Source organism: Lolium rigidum, chromosome 5 (genome assembly GCF_022539505.1).
Source record: "Lolium rigidum isolate FL_2022 chromosome 5, APGP_CSIRO_Lrig_0.1, whole genome shotgun sequence".
Lineage (NCBI taxonomy): Eukaryota > Viridiplantae > Streptophyta > Magnoliopsida > Poales > Poaceae > Lolium > Lolium rigidum.
In genome coordinates, this window is record NC_061512.1 from 70,747,719 (window position 1) to 70,768,393 (window position 20,675).

The following is a 20,675-nucleotide window of genomic DNA, read 5'->3' on the forward strand; positions in this document are numbered from 1 at the left end:
ACGGTTAATCCTTTGTTACAGCAAGCCGGTGAGATTGACAACCTCACCGTTTCGTTGGGGCAAAGTACTTTGGTTGTGTTGTGCAGGTTCCACGTTGGCGCCGGAATCCCTGGTGTTGCGCCGCACTACATCCCGCCGCCATCAACCTTCAACGTGCTTCTTGGCTCCTCCTGGTTCGATAAACCTTGGTTTCTTTCTGAGGGAAAACTTGCTGCTGTGCGCATCATACCTTCCTCTTGGGGTTCCCAACGAACGTGTGAAATACACGCCATCATGGACGCACTCTTCTCCTTCTCTATGTTGATGATATGATCATTACTGGTGATGATCCTGAGTATATTGCCTTTGTCAAGACTCGTCTTCGTGATCAGTTTCTTATGACCGATCTTGGTCCTCTTCGCTGAGTATATTTTCTGATGGTTTTTATATCTCCCAGGAAAAGTATATTCAGGATCTCCTTACTCGTGCTGCTCTTGTGGATGAGCGCACTGTTGAGACTCCTATGGAGCTTAATGTTAAGCTTCGTCCTACCGATGGTGATCCTCTTCCCGATCCCACACGCTATCGCCATCTTGTTGGGAGTCTTGTTTATCTTGCTCGTCACTCGTCCCGATATCTCTTATCCTCGTTCATATTCTCGAGTCGGCTTGTCTCAGCTCCTACCACCGTTCACTACGGTCATCTCCTTCGTGTCCTCCGTTATCTCCGTGGCACGATTACTCGTCGTCTTTTCTTTCCTAGTTCCAGCTTCTCTCCGGCTCCGAGTGCTACTCGGATGCTACTTGGGCGAGTGATCCTACGGATCGTCGTTCACTTTCTCGCTTCATCGTGTGTTTCTTGGTGGTTCGCTTGTTGCTTGGAAGACGAAGAAACAGGTAGCGGTTTCCCGTTCGAGTGTTGAGGCTGAGCTATGGCTTCGTTGATTGCTGAGGTGACCTGGTTACGGTGGTTGCTTGCAGATTTTGGGGTCTCTGTTACGACACCCACTCCACTTTTGTGTGATAGTACAGGTGCTATCAGTATTGCACGTGATCCGGTCAAGCATGAGCTGACCAAGCATATTGGTGTTGATGCCTTTTATACACGTGCTCAGGTGCATGATCAGGTTGTTGCGCTTCATTATGTGCTTTCGATTTACGACTTGGCGGATTTCTTTACAAAGGCATAGACTCGCGCGCAACATGATTTCTTACTCTCCAAACTCAGTGTTGTGGATCCACCCTGAGTTTGAGGGGGGGTGTTAGAGTAGATATGTAGATATGTGTGTATTATATTTTGCCCATATGTTAGGGGCCCTTTTGCATATTGCACATGTACATTGTACTATATATTGTGGCCTTTTGGCCCCTAGTAATACAACACAGATTATTCTCGTATCAGTCACCACATCAGAGAAAAACCTAACAGAATATCAGAATCTCCATGAAACCTAAATACTATCGTTTGAAAAGATGCCAGCCTAACTCTCCCACCTCGCCTATCTAGCGCCTTATTAGAACACCGGTACATATGTAGATTTCGTAGCCCGATGAGAAACTAGTTCATTTGGAAGTCTACAATGAAACTTGATATCCATGGAAATATATCTACCTATATATGCTAGCTACCGGCATAATGCGAAAACCTAATCGATAAATTTTTTTTTGCGGTGTTCAAATCAAAAGGCACGACTAGTTCTTCTCCTAGAAAAGGGCAAATTAGGAAGTGGGCTAGGTAATTAAAGGAGGCTAAGAAGAAAGCCATGTGGGTCATGGCTTGTCTGATGAATGGAGCATCATAAACGTGCTTGACTATGTCCAGTGGCCACTTTGGCATATGCCGTCAAAATGCTCTGTTTTAGGAAAATGGTATATGTGGCACTGACAGGTGGCCCCATGGTCTCTGGAATTTGGCTGGGCCAGTGGTATTTCTCCCATTGTGATGGTGACTTAATATGAGGCTCCTTCCAAGTGCAAGTTTTAGTGCATGCACCTGTGGTTATGACAATCCAGCCAACCAACCTCGTGTGATTTTATTCGATTCCTAGAAGGATAATCAAGTTTGACCAGCGATGAAGTTGACAAAACGTGGGCTACTGAGCTGCGGACGCTGATGCGTTTTTTCTTTCTTTTGGCGATGCTAAAGTTGCTGGAAACAATGTCTGCATACACTTGCTGAAGCTGAATGTCCAGTTGTTGCTACAGAAAGATGATCATACTAGTGTTCGACTCACTATACTTACTTATCATTTTGCGAGGTACGAAAGCTGGCTTTGGGTTAGAAAACAAGGCACAGCATATGGACTGTAGACCCGTAATAATCAACAATGGCATTGTTAACATCAACCCGGATATTACAGAATTAAAGCTATAATCCAGGAAGGAGAAATAGTTTGTGAAAACGCTACTGAAGTACTTGTGGAAATGTAGACTGTAGAGTGTGCTTCAGAAAATAGTTCCATGTGTAGTGTACAAATAGGTATAATTCATTGAGAAAAGAGATGTGAAATGGTTTATAAAAAAAACAAAGAAATAAAAATATCCTCGCAAAGAAAGGAGCACAATAGAACAAGAATAGGAGCATATCTGAACTTTCAGGAGTGAACATAACTGATACGGAGTAGTATTTAGTAAATTCCAATGCATGGGGTGAAAGAGTATACCAACACAGTTTCAGGGCATCAATGAACGGAGAATTTCAAAATGAACATAATAATTACAGAAAACGCAAAACAGTGCACCTTTGCCAACGCCAGGGACCTGGCTGGAGGTAAACAGGAATAGCGGAAGCACCTTTTTGTAACACAAAGAATTAAGCAGGGGCAAAACTGCATGGTCCGGGGCATATCTGTAAGGTACCAGGGACCGGCGCGCAAAATCTCGAAAAAATTTAGACCATTTCTCGATTTGTGCGTGTCATCCTTGCGCAGGGGCCATGCTAATCTTCTCTGTATCGTTCCAATTTTATCGGATGTCCCCGAAGGGACGATGCAGCTGCAACAGCGAGGCTTATAAACCGGTCCAAACTTTCCTCAGCTGCCGAGGTGGGACTAAAACAAAGGTTCTCTGCTCTGCGTTCCCGCATCCGCAAGCGCCAGGAGTACCGGACGGCCAGCGGGCCGCATCTGCGTGCGGGCTGGATCTTGCTCAGTCGGCCCAACTTGAGGAAGCAAGCTGGAAACATACGTGGGCCTGCTCCTGTCCAATTTAATGTTCCACGCAAATGCTTCGCGGCCCAGCGTTATGCGTCAATGTCAAGTTCACGGATAAGCCAATCGAAATCCTCAGGATTATCATCGAGGAGGGTAAATCCTTGCTTAGACAAACCAACTGCATTTGTCACGGATGGTATGGAAACTTCGGTTCAGTTACTTTTTCGTGTGAGGCAGCTCCAGGCCTCCGGCCAGTGGTATTTTGATAATTTGATTGCGACGGTGAAATGACCAGGTTCATGCACCTTTGCTTTTTGGCTGGCCAGCCAATGTTATACCAACGGATTGTCAGATTGGACTAACGATGTCATTTTCAAAATTTTAAAATAAAAGGCTCCAGTGAGCTTAGGATTTAAATGCATTTTCTGGGAAGAACTACACCGTACCTAGACACTAAAAGGACTAATCGAAGAAGAAACTAGCTAAAGCCCAGCGTTTGGAGAATTTTTTGTGTAGTCCACATCAAGCATAGCACATCCTCGTCTTACGCCGCTTGCGTATCATTTATGCTACCACTCGTCACAATCTAGAGCCAAGCCAAACATGAGGCAGGGCCACTGCATCGTACCGCGCCACCTTGACAGGCAAGTTCTAACTTGTCTATGGCAGGAACCATGAGGTTGTGCGACCGTGTCATATTGTGCCATTTTAACGAACAAGTCCCAACTCATTTAAAAGAGTAAACTAGGAGGTTGTGCAACCATGTTCTATTGTGCTACCTCAATGGACAAGTCATGCCTCGTCTAGAACATGAAACTAATAAGAGGCAATTCAACCATGTCATGCATGTCACATCATACACCTCAATGTGCAAGTCCCAACTCGTCTAGCCTAGGAAACCACCCGCACTTCACAATGATAAGAAATGGTACACCACAAGTGTGCCTCCATAATGTTACATGGAATCTTATGACATCTCACATTAGTAGCTCCTCGACTTCACAATTGGTACTAGAGCTTAGTCTCTTTATAGAGGCTTTACCGCCTAGAGAGGATTGGCGAACATGAAGGCTTGGGGAGTGGAAAACCTATCCCACCTCCACCTACCGAGGTTGAAAATCAAGTTGATCTTGAAGAATTTGTCACTAGGGTGAGTTTGCCTCGGGCTTGATCGATGTAAGAACATCCCTAGGAAACGAGTTACAAGAGGTGCAAAGGATGCGTGCTACGCTCCTTAAAATATGTTGCTCATATGATGCTCGATCTCAAGGCAACATCCTCCGAAGTGGAAAATAGCGAAGTGGCACTCATAACTCCCGATGGAAAAAAGGCATTGGTATATATGCCACGCAACTTCCGCCGACAAGCTACAACCCACCCCCCCCCCCCATCCATGGTAGATGAATCAAGTTTTACTAATTGGGAAATTCTTATGACATCTCACATTAGTACCTCCTCGACTCAATTGAATTATGGAGAATCATTGAAGATGGATTCAATCCATTTGATCCAAAGAACTTAACATCAAGAGAAGAAGTGGATAAGAAACTCCATGCATCTGTTTTGTTCACCATCCAAAATTATTTGACTCTAGATAACATGGTTCACATTCATTGTTTGTGTGTCGCAAATATTATTGGGATCACCTCAACCATTTGTTCATTGGAAATGACAGCATTCAAAGCTCAAAGTTTGATGAGATGGATGGTATGGATGAATGTGATGAATGAAGGTGAGACCCCCGAAGGTCTCTGCCAGTGGCTCATAGTTGTAAGTGTAGCCATGAAGGATCTTGGAAGTAAGGATGCCGATGATCGATGGATCAAGCGAAAATTAATTTCAGTTATCTTGCCATATGTTGGGGATATACAAAATGGGTACAGTCATGGTGTGGTATCATACCGGCAAGCTCGGGTGGCCCACAGATTGTGGTTTGGCCTATAACCTAACAGGGTGGCCCACTTGCTAATAGAATAAAACGGAAGTCCAACTAGGACGTAGTAAGGAGGATTGCAATCGTCTTGAGCAAGAAAGTGCCTTGGAGAACGAGACAATGTGCACCCATGTATTAGTCTAGGACTTTTTGCCGACTCTGGCTTGGACTCTCCATGTAACCCTAGGATCGTGTGACTTTATAAGCTGGCTTACGAGAGCCTTTAGGGTAACACACGACATCGAACATCTCATTCCAATCTCGCACGTGTTGCCATTATAATTATACCAGGAAATAAGATCTCGCCATCGTTGTGAGATCGAAACCTGGGTAGCTCGTGTCTCCTCATTCCGGTGGCTCCCCGTCTCCTTAACCCGGACTCTCTCTCCAGCTTGAGGTACCCCTCATGGTGTACTTGTCGAAAAAACCACGACAATTGGGGTTAAGGAGACAAGTTCAAGAATCAAATGAAGTGGAAATTTCTTAAAGTTTTGTGTACATGTTCAAGTGGAAAACACTTAACGAACATTACTTTGTCCTTCAATCCCATCGAGGGGGCATGCATCCAAAATAATCTTAACTCGTCAACTTTGGGTAATCGAACAACCAAACAAGGCATCTGATAAATAAATAATCCTGGACCGCGTCCGTCACAAAATGTCTAGAAGCATGTTCTTGCACGAAGGTAAGACCATCAGGATCCGTCATGTGAGGCCTAGCACCACCACAGACTGCGCTCTGCTAGAAATATCCACATCATTGTCGATGTGATGAAAAATACTGACAGACGTGTTAGGTACCTTTAATTAACATTTGTTGGAATTCAGAACTCGATAAGTCCTTCGTGGCTCGTGCTCAATTACACCAGTTATCCAGATTCGTGTATGAGGACTTGAGTTTGAAGTAGGCTTACTTGTATTTTCTCAGGCAATTAACTGATTCCCGATCCTTCGGATACATCAGGCTTGTTCCCAAATATCCCTACGATTAATGATAACTACAAGAACATAGATCAGTTGTAGCTAGTTTCGAAATAAGAGTATCGAACCATGAGGAGCTACTGGTTAGAGTCTTAATGCCCCTTGCTACTTTCTACTAAAGATTACTTAATAGTTGTTTTCTAATCTCAAAATGCTTAAAGAGGGGTGTTGTAAATGGTTGAAAATAAAGTAAATAAAGCAGTAAAATGTAAGAATTGGGTTGAAACTTAATGAGATAAAATATTCTCAGGGATTATTGGATCCACCTGTATGGGCATAAATGACTGTACCGTCCGCCCGTACGGCGGACAAGGTTAGAAAACAAGTTTCGACGGAAACTTACTGTAAGCTTAGCGACCACTAGTACGGGTGCGTCCAGCCATACCGTCCGCCCATACCGAGGTCGCAAAAACTCCAATCAGCTTAAAAAATTGTAAGGACCTCGAAAACGCACATAAAAGAACGAAAAACTAGAAACTTCAAAACAATAAAATCAAAGAGAACTCTCTTGCAACAATTAGAAGTAAAAGGTACCGTACTTCTGGACCATCATATTTTTCCTCTCCTTCTTCCATAGATGGTGGGTAGGAAATTCTTGCTTGCACCATCACAAAGAATAGGAGGAACTCCTTCACAAAGACGAAGTGTACCTGGTGGGAAGACCGTAGATATGTTGCATGGTAGTGCTTCTTTGTCCACGAATTATCGATCTTCGAGTCATTCTTCACTTCTTTGTATAATCTGCAAATTAAATTCTTGCAAAAGCAAAATCCACCGAATCATTCTAGGCTTAACATCGGTCCTTTCAAGGATTTCTTTCAAACCCATACGATCAGTGTAGGCTCTAACTTATGAGTCAATGATATACGATCTAAACTTTTCACAAGCGAATACAACTGCAAATAACACCTTTTCTATTAAGGGATAATTTATTTGTGCATCATTTAGAGTCCGGCTACCATGATGGATGATATTAACTTCATCACCATCCTGCTGGCACAAAGTGACTCCAACAGATTCATGGTTTGCCTCACAAAGTAGATCGAAAGGTTTCTTCCAGTTAGGTGGTTGTATCATAGGAGCTTTAAGCAGAGCTTGCTTAAGAATGTTGAAAGAATTGAGGCAATTTTCATCAAACTTAAATTGAACATATTTTGTAAGATTAGTAAGGGGTTTTGCTATCTTAGAAAAACTCCTAATGCATCTTCTGTAGAACCCAGCATGACCAAGAAAACTTATTATACCTTTGATATCTCGTGGATGTGGTATTTTCTCTATGGCCTCCGTTTTTGACTTGTCAACTTCTATGCCTTTTCCTGAGATCTTGTGCCCAAGTACTATCCCTTCTTGAACCATAAAGTGGCACTTCTCCCAGTTCAAGACTATATTAGTATCTTCGCATCTCTGCAGCACTTTATGCAAATTACGCAAGCAAAGGTTAAATGAAGTCCCATAGACGGAAAAGTCATCCTCCATTATATGCTAAATATAATCGGCAAATATAGCGGTCATGCATCTTTGAAAAGTAGCTGGAGAATTTCATAATCCGAAAGGCATTCTACGGTAAGCATATAATCCAAAAGGACAAGTGAAAGTTGTTTTCAATTGATCTTTCGGATGAACAACTATTTGGGAGAACCCAGAATATCCATCAAGATAACAGAAATGTGAATGTTTAGCAAGTCTATCCAAAGTTTGATCTATAAAAGGCAATGGGTAATGATCTTTCCAAGTTTCCTTATTCAATTTCCTAAAATCAATGCACATCCTATGTCCTACAACAGTTCTGGTTGGGACCATTTCATTATGTTTATTTGGTACAACAATAAATCATCATTTCTTCGGAACACAATCAACATGGCTCACCCAGTCACTCTCTTTGACATGATAGATGATACCTGCGTCGAGGAGTGATACGTCTCCGACGTATCGATAATTTCTTATGTTCCATGCCACATTATTGATGATATCTACATGTTTTATACACATTATATGTCATATTTATGCATTTTCCGGCACTAACCTATTAACGAGATGTCGAAGAGCCGATTCTTGTTTTCTCGTCGTTTTTGGTTTCGAAATCCTAGTAAGGAAATATTTTCGGAATTGGACGAAATCAACGCCCGTGGTCCTATTTTTGCACGAAGCTTCCGGAAGTCCGAGGGAGAGTCGAAGTGGGGCCACGAGGTGGCGACACACCAGGCGGCGCGGCCCAAGCCCTGGCCGTGCCGGCCTGTTGTGTGGGCCCCTCGTGACGCCCCTTTACCTGCCCTTCCGCCTACATATAGCCTTCGTCGCGAAACCCCCAGTACCGAGAGCCACGATACGGAAAACCTTCCAGAGATGCCGCCGCCAATCCCATCTCGGGGGATTCAGGAGATCGCCTCCGGCACCTTGCCGGAGAGGGGAATCATCTCCCGGAGGACTCTTCACCGCCATGGTCGCCTCCGGAGTGATGAGTGAGTAGTTCACCCCTGGACTATGGGTCCATAGCAGTAGCTAGATGGTCGTCTTCTCCTCATGTGCTTCATTGTCGGATCTTGTGAGCTGCCTAACATGATCAAGATCATCTATCCGTAATTCTATATGTTGTGTTTGTCGGGATCCGATGGATAGAGAATACTATGTTATGTTGATTATCAATCTATTACCTATGTGTTGTTTATGATCTTGCATGCTCTCCGTTATTAGTAGAGGCTCCGGCCAAGTTTTTACTCTTAACTCCAAGAGGGAGTATTTATGCTCGATAGTGGGTTCATGCCTCCATTAAATGCGGGACGAGTGACGGAAAGTTCTAAGGTTGTGGATGTCTTGTTGCCACTAGGGATAAAACATTGATGCTATGTCCGAGGATGTAGTTATTGATTACATTACGCACCATACTTAATGCAATTGTCTCGTTGTTTGCAACTTAATACCGGAAGGGGTTCGGATGATAACCTCGAAGGTGGACTTTTTAGGCATAGATGCATGCTGGATAGCGGTCTATGTACTTTGTCGTAATGCCCAATTAAATCTCACAATACTCATCATATCATGTATGTGCATTGTCATGCCCTCTCTATTTGTCAATTGCCCGACCGTAATTTGTTCACCCAACATGCTATTTATCTTATGGGAGAGACACCTCTAGTGAACTCGTGGACCCCGGTCCATTCTTTTACACCGAATACAATCCATCGCAATACTTGTTCTACTGTTTTCTCGCAAACAATCATCATCCACACTATACATCTAATCCTTTGTTACAGCAAGCCGGTGAGATTGACAACCTCACTCGTTTCGTTGGGGCAAAGTACTTTGGTTGTGTTGTGCAGGTTCCACGTTGGCGCCGGAATCCCTGGTGTTGCGCCGCACTACATCCCGCTGCCATCAACCTTCAACGTGCTTCTTGGCTCCTCCTGGTTCGATAAACCTTGGTTTCTTTCTGAGGGAAAACTTGCCGTTGTACGCATCACACCTTCCTCTTGGGGTTCCCAACGGACGCGTGCTGTACGCGCATCAAGGAGGCAGATGATTTTCTTTCTTACCACTTCCTTCATTTCAGGCTTAAGTTTTCTCTGAAAATCTGCAACTGGTTGGGCTCCATCTTCCATGAATATTCGATGAGTGGCTATTGAGGGACTGATCCCTTTTAAGTCATCCAAAGAATACCCAAAAGCCTTACGATGCATTTTAAGTACCATCATTAGTTGTTCTTCCTCCTTTTCTGAAAGGTTAGTACTCACAGTAACTGGATATCTATTTGTCTCATCTAAGAACTTATATTTTAAATCTAGAGGAAGATGTTTCAGTTCTGGAGGTGGTAATTCTTCATCTCCCTTTCTTTCAGGTACTTCATACTTCTCATTAGTTGAGTTATCAACTATAGTGAGAGTTTCCAAATATTTCTCAATATCATTTTGGTTTGATTCTATCATATTATTTTCATTTCCAAGTAAACTTACCTCTAAATCATCTTCAGGAGTATTATAAAGTATTGCGGAAAGAGTAGCAAGATCAACTTCCTCCTCGAAGTCTTCTTCTTCTTCAACAATTGGTTTATGAGTGAACTTCGAGAAATGGAAACTCATCATTTCCTCCCCAAACTTAAGAGAGATAGTTTCTTTCCTGCAGTCAATATTAGCTCCCGCAGTGTTTAAGAAAGTTCTTTCAAAAATGATTGGACAATGAGAATGAATTGGCATATCAATGACAACAAAATCAATGGGATAAGTGTAAGGTCCTATTGTAATAGGTACATTCTTTATTACTCCCATAAGAACTCTAAGAGTCTTATCGGCTAGCATTATTGTCATATATGTGTCTTCTAATTGTGAATGCTCAGGTTCATCGAATACCAAAATAAAATCTATAGGGAATAACATTAATGGTTGTTCCAATATGAGTCCATAATAAGAGGATCCACCAAAAGTGCAAGATAAAATGGGTTTGCCCACACCTTTTGCTTGAACCATACCTTCTGCAAATTGTGAGGCTTCGGAATCAGCTCAACTACGTTGCAGTGTGCAAACATAGCTAAAATACTTTCCTTAGTTACTTCACTCTCTCCATTTGCAGCTTCATGAGTAGGTTCTTCATTACTAATTTTTTTAACTTTGATGCTCTTACCTTCTCTTCCGTTTGTTCTGCAAGGAGTTGAGCTCGGATGTGCCTTGCCGTTGTCATTGGGAAGGGTAGCGATTCATTGTAAGGCATCCTTTCAATAGGCACCACTTTGGGTACTTCAGCTTCAACTTGTGTTGCTTCTATAGTTTGAAGTAGCAGAGTGTAATGAAGCCATTCATTCTTGGGTACATCAATGAATTATGTAAAATCTTTAAGAACATCCAATACCATAACAACATCAAGATTAAGCTCGTTAGCTCTTTCTTTTAAGTGCCCGGTGTTTTTATAAGAGTTCAAACAATCATATTCAATTTCTATTTCTCCCTCACTACCAAGATAAAAGCCCCATGATACTCTATTTCTATGAACTTTGTCTAGGCGTATTCAAGTTTGCTCGGCTGTGAGTTCCATAAAAGATCCACCGGATAACAAATCTAATTCTCTTTTACTATCTTGTTCTAGTCCTCCATAAAAGACATGTGAAACATACCAAGGTGGTAAATCATGATGGGGAAATTTTTGAACCGTACCTTTGAACCTGAGATATGCTCTCATTAAGCTTTCGCCGTGGCAATTTTTGAAAATTGTTATTGATCTTCTTGCTTCAGCGGACTTGACTTTGGGATAAGATTGTCCCTAGTATCAATCTTTTATGCAGGGCAAGTTCTATACCAAGATAATGCAGTGTTGGTTAGAGAATGACTAAACAATTTAAGCTTTAGTTCATCATCAATGTAGTTTCTCAATTTAATTATCCAACACAACTCAATAAAATAATGCAAATGTCTATAAGGATCCTCATCAGGATCAACTCAATAAATGTTTAGAAGCCTGTTCTTGCACGAAGGTAAGACCATCAGGATCCATCATGTGAGGTCTAGCACCACCACATACTGCACTCTGCTAGAAATATCCACATCATTGTCGATGTGATGAGAATCCTTACGGACGTGTTAGGTACCTTTTACTAAAATTTGTTGGAATTCAGAACTCGATAAGTCCTTCGTGGCTGGTGCTGAATCACACCAGTTATCCAGATTCGTGTCTGGGGACTCGAGTTTGAAGTAGGCTTACTTGTATGTGCTAAGGAAATTAACTGATCCCTAATCCTTCGGATGCATCGGGCTTGTTCCCAAATATCGCTATGATTAACGATAACTGCAAGAACACAAATTAGTTATAGCTAGTTTCGAAATAAGAGTATGGAACCACGAGGAGCTACTGGTTAGGGTATTAATGCCCCTTGCTACTTTCTACTAAAGATTACTTAATAAAATTGTTTTCCAATCTCAAAATGCTTAAAGAGGGGTGTTGTAAATGGTTGCAAATAAAGTAAATAAAGCAGTAAAAAAGTTGTAAGAATTGGGTTGAAACTTAATGAGACAAAGTGTTATCAGGGATTATTTGATCCACCTCTAGCACTTTGTGTTAATTAAGATAAAATATGCTTTTAAGCATGTTGTGTGTGGGAGAGCTCCATAATAAGATGCGCCTAGAAAGCCATCGGTCATCACATCTATAAATAACCACATCATCTAGCCTTCTCAAGACACATATGGACTATTGCTATTAAGGGGTTTACCCCGCGGTTATCGATATGAGCTTTGTGAATCCCTCTTATCCCCCTTATTTATGTGTCGAAGCACTAATACGGTAATGTCACTTCCCGCCGTTTACTTTACCACACTTCAAAGAGAGTAGTTCCCTCTAAAGACCATAAGTCATTACATGGTGCACAACACGTAATATCAAGAGAGAAAATTAACGCACATTAATACTTAAAACCATAGATCATCTTAGATTCATCTCATATTCATGCTAAGGTTTCTCCATCTCCCCAAGAACTAATAGGACTACTCACGCATGGACACAATCAAGAACATCATCATAATATTGTGGAAGGAATTAAAGGAGTGGAACGAATTCGAATACAAATCCACAATAGCAATTAAGATTACAATTATGGTTGGAGGATGATGATGGTGGAGGTGCAGCGTTTGATGATGATGAAGGGGATGATGCCTTGTCCTCTAAGGATCCACGTAGCAGCCCGACTCTTGTCTTCTCCAAAGTACCTTCTTGAGATCTAATCTGGGGCGGTATTTTTCAGTTTCGCGGAGCTGTGTGTGTTTGATCCCTGATCCGTCAGCGGGAGGTGAAAGTATTTGACGAGGCAGTGCTTCTGGAGGGTGGTACGGGCGGGCCTTGCCCGTACCGATGCCCGTTAAAGCTGATGGAAGTTGTCCTGGCATTGTCCTTTCGCCCAGGTGCATTATTAAGTTCAAAAATGATTTCTATCACGTCAAAATGCAAGAGAATGACAGTTTTCATTGATATTTCATTATTGACTTCTTCTTTTGAGAACTTGTGTAGCCAAGCATAAAAGGGCGCGGTAGCGCGGTGAAATATAAAAATTCTACCACTACTCGATGATATCTTGATAAAATAATAATGCAAAAAACATGCTAAAGAATGCACTCACCAGTTAAAATATTTTTCTACACAGAAAATAGTGAAATATTGACTATTCACGTTCAAAAGGAAAAGAAGTCGAAGGTGTTGAGACTCGACTGAGTCTATGACTCGAGTAGAGTTTCGGGGGCTACTGACATGAGTATACTATATTGAGTACTCAGTATTGATGTCCCTGGTGTAAAGTCCGTGAAGGGATAGGAAAAGCCCATGAAGAAACTACACGAAACCGAAGCCCATATATTATGTAAAATAGGAAAGCTAGGCCCATATCAGGTAAACCGACATACATCATGTAAACAGCCTCGAGGTGGACTCTGAGACCTAGCCCACTATATAAGGGCTAGGAAGAGCCATTGAGGGGGGAGATTCAACCGGACGCGATACCATGTGACCCTAATTCTCATATAATACAATCTCGACGATTCGCCCTTGATCATAGTTTTTGTCAGTTGCCTAGTTTAGCTGACCGGTTTGTTGATTCACGAGTGTTCTCCTTCCTAAAAACCCAAGTCCGTCATTATGGGAATTGACAAGGTTAACCCTTTGTCACACCATGGGGCCAGACGCGCCTTGAGGGCGGATATGAGTAGGATCCACCTTTGCGGGCGTTGGCAACACTGTCACCATCGGGCGCGTCCTCTACGCCGATAGCTTCCCCATCCTTGCCAATGAAGAATTTCGGATTCCGCCTAAGGATAACGTCGCATGTGTTACACCATCATTCTTATTGGTGGAATCCGCTTCTTAATCAGCAAAAACCGCACATGATCTTACTCCCAGGATGCCAACATGATGTCGCTTGGACACGATTATGTAAGATCTATTTGAGCAGGACCTCTGTGATGAATCTCCAGATTAGGTCTCCTAGAAACAAGGTCTGCACAAGAAGACCGATGCGAATCCGCTTGGGTTTCCCAGGTGTTAGAGACGCAAAGGTGTCATTTTGTTGGCTACATTGATTCTGATTCAGGATCTAGCTCCAACATAGACAGAAACAAAATTGAATCTATCTTGGAGGCACTTGACCCAAAGTCGGGAAACTCGTATAGTGAACCGATCAATGAGAAGAAGAATAGGGTGAGGCTGAACTCGCTAGCTCATGAGGATCTGGTAGATCAGTCTCTCGCCAACCAACAAGTTTTTTTGACCAACGGGCAATGGTGGACCTAAAGAAACTCCTGAAGAAGGTGTAGAGGCTACGGCTGAGGCGGCCAAAGGAATCCCACCTCCGACTCCCACCCCGCCTCAGCAGCAGCCGCGGGAATTCCAAGCCCGCAACAGTGGACATACAACCGGTAGGGACCCTCCACTACCATTGCCTTCGTCCTCGAACACATGTAATTGTTCCGGTGGACAAGACCATGTACGGTCGACTCCTCATGAACCCCGTCACGCTAGAGTGCATCTAGAACGTCACTGAGCTCGATGCCAGGCGCAAGGAACTCTACAAGGAGGCCAGGTACATCACCAAACATCGTCAACAGCTCTAACAAGATCTCGCGAGTGCGGAGGATACAATGAATCATGCAAAGATGATGGAAACCGAGTACAAAATATTGACATCTCGGGACCTAGCGAAAGCCCCCCACCCTCGAAAGGATTGAATGGGAACCTAGAGGTGGGTGAATATGTGCTAACCAAAATTTAATTCCTATTCAATTTAGACTTGACACATATGGTAAATTATGTAGATATTCAACTATGTGAATTTACCTATATGACAAGGTATAAGCAAGTAAACAAGATACAAGATGCAAATAGAAAAGTGCGGTAAAGGATAAAGGTAGCGTAGAGTGGAGTATGCATAGACACAAGGGATGATTCCCTTAGTTTCCTTTTGAAGGGAGTACATCTATGTTGGAGGGGTGTGGTGCCACAAAGGCCAACCAATTCCACAAAGGCCTCACCCTATTCTCCGGTGAGCAAACCATGAAGGTTAGCTTACACTCTACTAAGCGATAGACTTCAAGGTGGCAACCGGAAACTTTACACAAAGCTTGGGGCACGCATCCACAACTTAATCGAAGGCTCCCAAGTGACGGCCATGGAGATTTACACCAAGAACTAGCTTTTGGACGACCTCTTCCATCTAAGGTTCCAAGGAACCCAAGATTAACAAGATACACAAATGATTTGAGCGGTGGTAACAAATCGGTTTAGTAGGATTGCAGATCTAGAGCTTCTCCTTCACTTATCAAAGAATCAAGGTGTTCGTGTGGCTAGAGAAGTATTTATATCTAGATGATTTATGAGGTGTAGTAATGGTGGATATAGGTGGGTAGGTCGTCAAGGTACCAACAAGGAAGAATACATCTTTTAACGAATGGGACGAGATCTAGTCGTTGGGCAAATTGAAGTAGTTTATTCCGCTGGCTGGAATGGCCGGTTAGGCCGAACCAATACATGCGATAGTACTGTGAGCACACCGGGCACATGGGAGCTAACTTGGACCGAGGCTAGACCAGCCTGGGCTGGTTGGTCCGGCTTGACCGGACCACTCTAGCGGCATTGCACCAACATTCCCACGACTAGCTTTGCAAACCCATTGACAAGACCACGACCTATGATTTCGTAAATATGGTCGTGGGTGGTTTATAGGATGATTAACCAATAATAAACCACCACGCAAACCTCTTGTTATCCCATCTTGATGCTACAGGAAGCCTAGCTACAAAACGAAAATAAATACACCGGGCTTTCCTTCACAATGCTTCACGAAACCGAGGGTACTCCACTCTGTTTGCTCGTTTAAGAATCAACTAGTCATTCTCAAGCAAACAGTTAGTATCAGAGTGTTGTTAACAAATATCAAAGCCAACTTAGGGGACAAGATTCCCTTTCAATCACCCCCTTTTTGGTGTTCGATGAAAACACATGGATTTGCGACAACATATAGCATGTGTATGATAGAAACAACTGTTTACAAAATATAGATGAGCTCCCCCTAGACGTGTGCACTACTTAAGAGAATCACTTTAGAATACAAAATGCACACCACTAGGATCACTGTTCCCCCTAGATTTTATAAATGAACAACTAGTCAAGAAACTTAAACACAACAAGCTTAACCATTGCACTAGATAGATACATCAGGCATTACGGAGAGTGTAGAAAATTATAACCATGCTTATGAGAATTACAAAGTAATACGTAACATTATAGACAAAAAAGACTAGGAAAAGATAGAGGATAGATCACCATAGTCTTGACCGCATAGATGGTCATGGATGATAATATGTCTTACAACGTACAACCATACAGTAGCCAATAGTTCACAAGCTATCAAACTCAACATAATGAAAATAGTTCAACACAAAATGATAAAACTAACAAGGCAAATGGAAGAGGAAAAGATATGCAACTCCCAAGGAAGGCAGTGACATCATTAGGGAAATTCACCTTGATGACTATGCGCATCATGCCTATCCTAGGTCCCTACTATGTGATGGGGTCATGGGTAAGCGGGTACCCAGAGACGGGTAAATAATAGCCTACCAGCTAAGGTAGAGTTTAGAATTAAATGGCAGAGGACGAAGCCAGCACTCGCCAAATGCATTAGCAGGCGAACCCATAGCAGCCAACTAGTAAAATCTCACGTCCAAAGGGGATAGGAAGCCTCACATCATAGAAGTTGGCACCCGTGATGTAAGGCAAGACACACGACTGGCTGATGGGACCAGACAACCCGCCGTGCAGGACGCCCCTAGCCATCCTAGCAAGGCATGACCCCTCGCTAGGTCACATCCCGACCCTTTGGCCGGCGGAGTCATCCCCGAGGGCATGGAAGTCCATGATGTCCTCAGCTATAGTAGTGAGGCTCCCGAGGGGTGACGATAAGAAGATGGGGTAGCAACCAAGGAGTCAAAGAGTAGAGTCCAAGGATCTTAGCACCGCCATGTCACCTTGACCATGACGGTAACCTCTAGGCCATGCCCTAATTCCCATGGCCGAGGGTATAGAAGGAGCCCCCGCGGAGGATAGAAGCATGCCCATTTGAATCCCAATACCACTACACTAGAATAGAAGCTCACGCACCCACTAGAATACAGAAGACTCCGGTGAGAATCTCACTAGAGTTGTAGTAGTTAGGTAGTTCATATTTAGGCTCTTAGAGCATACCCACTGATGATTGGGTTCCTGTGATCAACAACAGGGTTGTTGCAGTATTTGTAGCAGCAAATATTATTTATATAAGTTCGTCACTGAGAAGCTTTGCAACTGGCTATAAACACAACCTCGCAACTGCAATGTTAGGCGCAGCCACTATCACACCCAAAACGTGGTTTGGAAATATCATGTACTATAAGTTGCTAAGATGGCAATAATTAAGAGTTTGAATTAACTAAAAGAAAGATAATAATAAATGTAAACTAAAGCTAGAGAGTGTTGATGGAGTGTGTTTGTGATATGGCTGAGGGTTCTCAAGGAGTGTAGGTTCCACCACTATTATTGCTATTACTTATGATTAGAACGAACTATATCTTTGCTATGCTATGTGCGGGGAGAGCTCCATAATAAGATGCGCCCAGAAAGCCGTCGGTCATCGCATCTCTATATAACCACATAAGCTAGTCTTCTGCAAGCCACATATTGACCATTGCTATTGAGGGTTTTACCCCATGGTTATCGATATGAGCTTCGTGTGTCCCTCCTTATCCCCTCTCCCATGTGTTAACGTGTCGATACGGTAATGTCACTTCTCGCCGTACACTTTACCACGCTTCAAATGGTAGTTCCCTCTTGAGACCATAAGGAAAATATTATATGGTGCACAATTTCTAATATCAAGGGAGAGAACTAACACACTGATGACTACAAGTACACAGATCAATTGTAGCTAGTTTCGAAATAAGAGTATAGAACCACGAGGAGCTACTAGTTAAGGTCTTAATGCCCCTTGGTACTATTTATTAAAGGCTACTTGTAAATTGTTTTCTAATCTCAAATTAAGGTGTTTTTAAAAGATGGTTGTAAATGGTTGCAAGAAAGTAAACAAAGCAATAAAAAGCGTTATGAGAAGTGGGTTGAAACTTAATAAGACAAAGTGTTCGCGGGGATTATTGGATCCACCTCTAGCATTAGGATCCATGTTAATAAAGATAAAATGTGATTTTAATCATATTGTGTGTGGGGAGAGCTCCATAACAAGATGCGCCCAGAAAGCCATCGGTCATCGCATCTCTAAATAACCACATCAGCTAGTCTTCTGCAAGCCACATATTGACTATTGCTATTAATGGTTTTACCCCATGGTTCTCCATATCCCCCAGAACTAAAGGAACTACTGTCTCATGGAAACAATCAAGAACATCATCATAATCTTATGGAGGGGATGAAATTAATGGAATGAATTCGATTACAAATCCAACAATAGTAATCAAGACTACAACTATGGTTGGAGGAGAATGGGATCGGTGATAGTGATGGAGATGCAGCGGTTGATGATGAAGGGGATGATTCCTTGTCCTCTGATGATCCGCGTAGCAGCCCAGATCAAGTCTTCTCTAAAGTTCCTTCTCTAGATCTGGCCACTGATGGTGTTTCTGTGTTTTTCGAAGATGTGTGTCCGAGATCTCTATCAATTCCCTATTAGCATCATTACTATAGAAAGACGCCAATGATTCATAATAACTATGAGAACATTGAAAGAAAAAAATTCCCGGCACACATACAATGAGGACATATTATTTGATAAGAAGAACTTAATGTGTGAGCACATCATATTACTTGATGATACATCTTGTATACCTGCGCCTCATTAGTAGTTATGTGTTCTTATTTGTTGTACAAACTTTCCTCTTCTTGAGCGGCCATTTGTAGCAAATCATCGTATCCCTTTTCCTCCATTGCAAGATGCATATGTTCTCGAATAGACATTCGAAGAATGATTAGTACACACATTTTTTTATAGTTTTCGGTTTCATAATTTGTGATATGGTTGAGGGGTTGTCAAGGAGTGTAGGTTCCACCAATAGTATTGCTATTACTATGATTGGAATGAACTATATATTTGATATGCTATGTGTGGGGAAAGCTCCATAATAAGATGCGCCCAGAAAGCCATCGATCATCACATCTCTAAACAACCACAATAACTAGTCTTCTGCAAGCCACATATTGACCATTGCTATTAAGGGTTTTACCCCATGTTTATCGATATGAGCTTAGTGGTTCTCTCCTTACCCCCCTCTTCGATGTGTAAAGTGCTGATACGGTAATGTCACTTCTCGTCGTACACTTTACCATACTTCAAAGGGTAGTTCCCTCTCGAGACCATAAGGCAAATATTACATGGTGCACAACATATAATATCAAGAGAGAGAACAAACACACGTTCATATATCAAAGGGGTATAGGTAATATTTATTTCATATCATAATATTACTAGGGTTTCTCCATATCTCCCCAAGAACAAAGGAACTACTCATACATGAAGGGGATCAACATCATGACAATATGAATATGAAGGTACAATTGCATACAAGTGTAAATCCTAATAGAGTTCGGATCACAACCAAGTATACAAAGGGGATTGAAGATGTAGACGTTGATGATGATGATGATGATGATGATGATGATGGAGACCGATGCGTTGCCCTTCAAGATCCTAGTCTCCTCCTCCTCTTCTGTGTTGGTGGAGAAGGTGATGGAGGCGGCGGTGGCGGCGCAGTAGAGCTCCGGCCCTAGGGCGTTGTAATGACCCGGAAAAATCCCAATATTAGATTTTTCACCTCCGATTGTTTTTTCGTGTCGTTCCAAGTCATCATGGCATCATGCATATATTTTCAACCTCAAAAATATTCTATTAAACCATAGTTTATTTCTAGTACAACCCCGTCTTTTTGTTTCAAATTATATCTCTCCTTTCTCTGTTTATTTCATTGCCAAAATCTATTTAGAAATGGGTTTTAAAACTAACAGCAAACTAATAACAAAAAAATAGTTTTAAAAATAAAAAGGGGGAAGAGAACTTCCCCAACCGGCTAGGCCTGCAAGCCCAACCGGCAGCCCCAGACCCAGCCTACCTAAGGCCCTCCCCACCGAAACCTTAACTCCCACCAAAGCCTCCCCTGGCAATCTTGCAGCCACCACCTCTCCCTCTTTTCTTTTCGCCATCAAGTCCTCCCAACCTCTCAGTCTCTCCCGCACACGACCCGAGCCCGCACGCCCCGACCCGTCCCCGACCGCCTCCTCTCGCGACCTTCGACCTGCGCCTGAGCCACGGCGTCTCCCCGCTCGCTCTTCTCTCCGGCCACGAGCGCCAGCTGCTGCCCATCCGGGCAAGCCAGCCGCCTCCATCTCCCATTGGCGGAGCTCCTCCTGCAGGTTCTCCACCCGCCACCGACCGTCCTGGCCTCGCGTGCGAGGTGCCTCCTCAAACCGCGCCGCTGCTCCTTTGGTCGGCAGCGTGCTGTCGACCTGGCCACCGCACAAGTCCTGCAGTTCCCTGTGTTGCTCCTCTTCGCACGGCCGCCACCAAGTTCTGCGCGCCCTCGACTCGCAGCGCCACCCCAGCGTCCCTGCTCTCCCCCTGGTGCTCATCTGTGCC

At 43.1% G+C, this 20,675-nt stretch overlaps 1 non-coding gene across 1 annotated transcript; it reads right to left on the minus strand.

Annotated features, from left to right (window-relative positions):
- Window positions 1–2,862: 2,862 nt before the first annotated feature.
- LOC124658621 lies at window positions 2,863–2,965 on the minus strand. The gene has a single exon (XR_006989329.1). It is a non-coding gene; the product is annotated as a U6 spliceosomal RNA (small nuclear RNA).
- Between the last annotated feature and the right edge of the window lie 17,710 nt (window positions 2,966–20,675).